At 55.9% G+C, this 5,000-nt stretch overlaps 1 pseudogene; it reads left to right on the top strand.

The window, feature by feature from the left end:
• The window catches only part of LOC143262526 (large subunit ribosomal RNA), a 2,997-nt pseudogene extending 1,714 nt beyond the window's left edge, over nt 1–1,283 (top strand).
• The last annotated feature ends 3,717 nt before the right edge of the window (nt 1,284–5,000 follow it).

Raw genomic sequence — 5,000 nt, forward strand, 5'->3', positions numbered from 1 at the left:
AATGGATGGCGCTGAAGCGTCGCGCCTATACTCCACCGTCAGTGGTATGTGTGAAGCGGGGCAATTTATTGTCCTCTATGAAGCTCTGACGAGTAGGAGGGTCGCGACGGTGTGCGCAGAAGGGTCTGGGCGTGAGCCTGCCTGGAGCCGCCGTCGGCGCAGATCTTGGTGGTAGTAGCAAATACTCCAGCGAGGCCCTGGAGGACTGACGTGGAGAAGGGTTTCGTGTGAACAGCCGTTGCACACGAGTCAGTCGATCCTAAGCCCTAAGAGAAATCCTATGTAGATGAGGTGTCCTAAGACGTTAAACACTTGTAAAAAAAAACGCAGCTATTTTATTATTTTTTTTTTATTATTATATAAATCGCAGCATATTTTGTTATTATATACATGCACAAAAAACACCCATTGGGCGAAAGGGAATCCGGTTTCTATTCCGGAACCCGGCAGCGGAACCGCATACCATTCGGGCCCTCGTAAGAGTGTTCGTCGGGGTAACCCAAAATGACCTGGAGACGCCGTCGGGAGATCCGGGGAGAGTTTTCTTTTCTGTATAAGCGTTCGAGTTCCCTGGAAACCTCTAGCAGGGAGATAGGGTTTGGAACGCGAAGAGCACCGCAGTTGCGGCGGTGTCCGGATCATCCCCTCGGACCTTGAAAATCCAGGAGAGGGCCACGTGGAGGTGTCGCGCCGGTTCGTACCCATATCCGCAGCAGGTCTCCAAGGTAAAGAGCCTCTAGTCGATAGATTAATGTAGGTAAGGGAAGTCGGCAAATTGGATCCGTAACTTCGGGATAAGGATTGGCTCTGAGGAGCGGGGCGTGTCGGGCTTGGTCGGGAAGCGGGTCTGGCTGACGTGCCGGGCCTGGGCGAGGTGAACGGCTCTCGTGGCTGGGATCCGAGCTCGGTCCCGTGCCTTGGCCTCCCGCGGATCTTCCTTGCTGCGAGGCTTCCGTGGCGTTTCCCATCGGTGCGGTCGTCCTCTTCGGCCGCCATTCAACGCTCAGCTCAGAACTGGCACGGACTAGGGGAATCCGACTGTCTAATTAAAACAAAGCATTGCGATGGCCCCCACGGGTGTTGACGCAATGTGATTTCTGCCCAGTGCTCTGAATGTCAACGTGAAGAAATTCAAAAAAGCGCGGGTAAACGGCGGGAGTAACTATGACTCTCTTAAGGTAGCCAAATGCCTCGTCATCTAATTAGTGACGCGCATGAATGGATTAACGAGATTCCCATCTGTCCCTATCTACTGGCGGTGGCGGTCTGTGGCCACCCAGGGTTGAGAGGCGACCCCCGAACTAGTCCTCGCGAAGGTTGTTGCTACTACCGAGTCGATGGATGCGTCGACGATGAAGGCATTTTAGACCGTCAGTGCGTCGTACATGTAGTACTTCGCATAATGGCGAGGCCCGAGATTAAGCATGCGGGCTGTGGCGTGTTCATGTACAGCATTGAATATGCTGTACTACTCCTTAGCGGGGGACTGTTGTCACTTGTGGCTGCAGTCCCCCGCGTCACGTTATGCGGTTTTTCTGGTCTAACTGGAATGCCGCATTTTCGTTGTCTGAACACGCCACGAAGCAACACGCCGTCGGATTGAATGTTGCTGCTGAGTCGATAGGTGCATCGGCGATGAAGGCACTCGAGAGACCGTCAGTGCGTTGTACATGTAGTGCTTCGCATAATGACGAGGCCCGTGATTAAGCAAGCGGGCTGTGGCGTGTTCTTGTGCAGTATTGAACATGCTGCACTACTCCCATCCGGGGGACTGTTGTCACTTGTGGCTTCAGTCCCCCGCGTTACGTTATGCGGTTTTTCTGGTCTGACTGGAATGCCGCATTTTCGTTATCTGAACACGCCACAAAGCAACACGCCGACGGAGTGAATGCTGCCGAGTTGACGGATGCATCAGATGCATCGGCGATGAGGGTATTTTGAGACCGCCAGTGCGTTGTACATGTAGTACTTCGCATAATGGCGAGGCCCTTGAACTAAGCATACGGGCTGTGGCGTGTTCATGTACAGCATTGAATATGCTGTACTACTCCCTACCGGGGGACTGTTGTCACTTGTGGCTGCAGTCCCCCGCGTCACGTTGTGCGGTTTTTCTGGTCTGACCGGAATGCCGCATTTTCGTTGTCTGAGCGCGCCACGTAGCAACATGCCGCTGGATCTAGAAATCGGGATGCAACCAATCACCTGGGCAACCCAGGCCGCAAGGGGCAAACGTGCCCTAGCCACACTTGAGCCTCCACGAAAAAGGTACCGCTGGATAGCTCGTGTTCTCAAAACGCAGCGAACCGAACGAAGTGTGGTGGAGAGGAAGAGGCAGCCTCTCCGACTGCTGTCTCCCGCGTGTTTGCCGTGCGTGGCGACCCTTGTCGTCGGAAAAGAGGATCCTGGGATCTGAGGGGGCCCTCTCCTACGGGTGAGACGTCCCCAACACGTACCTTTGGCCTCTGCTTCGGCTAGATGGGAGGCTGGACGAGAAAAGCAGCCCTGGTCCAGTCAATCGGCTTGGAACGACCATACGCTTCGGCGAGTGGGTTCTGACGGGCGAGGACGCGGGCTGGGTTGAGCAATCGGCCCAGTCAGCAGACTATGTCCGGTGCGTAGCCCTAACCCAGCCTGATGGCGGGTTCCAAAATGTGTGGGTCGGTGGTGGCCGGGGAGCGTACCGGATGAAGGCAAAGATCTAACTATGGGATCTAAATTGAAAGTACAAATTGAACGTTCGAAGTCGGCGGGTCCAGCTCCTACTCGGAGTGAAGCCGTCGCCACAGACGCGGAAGCTACAGCAGCAGCTGTTAGCCCTCCTGCGTCTGCGAAAAAGACAAGGTCCGGGAAGGTGCTGAACATCGCCAATCCTCGTGTGACCTTGGAGAGATGCGTGACACCCACGCGAGCGGTCTCGGTGAAAACTGAGGCCACGGTAGAAGGCGCGCCGGACACCGGTAACGTGGGGACAGCGCCCAAGTCGGGGGACTCCCCCAGCCGCAAGGCTGGGAAGGAGAAACCCAGAAAAATCGAATCAGTCAAAGACACGCTCGTGAAGGTGCAACCGGCACCCGTGCGTGTCGAAGACCCCGAAGGTGGCGGTTGGAAAACCGTCACCAAAAAGTCGAAGCGTGCCAAGCCAGTCGCACCTACTGGCAAGGCCGCAGCAAACCAGGCCAGGAAATCGAAGGGGACGGTTTCCGGGCACAAGGTACGGCCTCTCGATCTCGTGAGAGACGAAGCCTTCAGGCGAGTATCGGAGATACGGACCTTTTGCTTTCGACCCGAGTCGAAAGTCAACAAGGAGTCCGGGTCGAAGATACTAGCAGAAGTCGGAGCACTCAACGAGTTGGTCCAGGAGCTGATTCAACGAAACAGCTTCGTCGAAGGGCAACTCGCCGCGGTCAGGGCGGACCTAAAAGCGCGTCCTACCGTAATGAGTGCGGCGCGACCTGGGCCGTCCAAGGGAACCCTCCCGAAGACGGTCTCCAATGCCGCGCAGTTGACCTACGCCCAAGTGGCAAAGGTCAACCAGTCAGCGACTCCGGAGGCGAGAAGACCACCGACACAATACGTGGTGCGTATCTTCCCGCCAAAGGATAAAGGACAGAACAGCGATGCTACTAAGAGAGCTGTTCTGTCGATCGTAAAACCTGCGAAGGAGGCGATCCGTGTCAGATCGGTTCGACGCATCCACTCCGGTGGCATCGTCGTCGAAACCGATCGCAAGGAGGACCTAAAAGCCTTCGTAGGCAATAAGAAGCTGGCGAGTGCGGGACTGTCCGTCTCCTTGCCCAGCAAACGGGACCCCGAGGTCCTGATTTATGACATTCCGAAAGGGATGGGCAAGGAGGAAATTGCCTCCAGTCTTTGGAGGCAAAACCTCTCTGAGGCGTCCCAGAAGGATGTGCCTTCGGGTGTTCGGGTCAGTCGCATGGCTGGCAAGACCCCGGAGACAGCCAACTGGGTAGTGGCCGTCAGTCCGCAGATTCGTCGGCGGCTGGCGCAGAGAGGGGACCGGGTGTACCTCGGGTGGAGTTCCTGTCGTGTGCGGGACTTCATACAGGTCACCCGATGCTATAAGTGCCAGCGCTTCGGGCACACGGCGAAGCGCTGCAAATTCAAAGAGGATGTCTGCGGACATTGTGCCGAAAAAGGGCACGGCTATGCCCTCTGTAACAGGAAGAGCAAGCCTCCGGTCTGCTCCAACTGTAAAGACAGAGGGCGACCATTTGAACACAAGTCGCGAGACCCGGCCTGCGCCTCCTATCAGGAAGCGCTGGTTTTGGAGATGTCTCGCGTTAGACAAGAATAATTTGAATTGAATGGATAGTACAAACGACCGGCGACGCTCGAGAGTCATACGGGTCATGCAGCATAACATGCAGCGGGCCCGAAACGTGACCGACGAAGTCCGGACTGAGATGCATAGGCGAGGGGTAGATGTGTTGCTTGCACAAGAGCCATATAGCTGGCGGGGTACTGTGCCCGGGCTAGGCTTGAGAACGAGGCTGATCACGGCAGGCGAACCGGTGATGGCTGCAATAGCGGTCAGAAACCCGGATCTAACCGTGGTCAAAGTCTCTAACTTGTGCGACACGCATTTGTCCTGTGTCAGCATCTCGGGTTCGTTTGGGAGCTTCTTCCTGATCAGCCAGTACTTTCAATGCTCCGATGACGTTGAATCAGGTCTGGCGCGGTTGGAGAGAGCTCTTTCCGCACTTAAGCATAACCGAGTCATTATCTCTGCCGACGTTAACGCGAAATCAGCCCAGTGGGGCAGCGCGGAGACGGACGTGAGAGGCCGTAAACTCGAAGAGTTTATCGTGAGCCATGGCTTGGTTGTCTTGAACGAGGCTGGAAACGCTCCGACGTTTTCCAGCCCTAGTGGACAGTCATACATCGACGTCACACTATCGACACCTGATATTTGCGACAAGGTGCGAGGTTGGAAGGTCCGCGAGGACCTGACGACCAGCGACCACCGAGTCATAGAGTTT

The sequence above is a fragment of the Megalopta genalis genome, unplaced genomic scaffold (assembly GCF_051020955.1).
Source record: "Megalopta genalis isolate 19385.01 unplaced genomic scaffold, iyMegGena1_principal scaffold0139, whole genome shotgun sequence".
In the NCBI taxonomy this organism is placed as follows: Eukaryota; Metazoa; Arthropoda; class Insecta; order Hymenoptera; family Halictidae; genus Megalopta; species Megalopta genalis.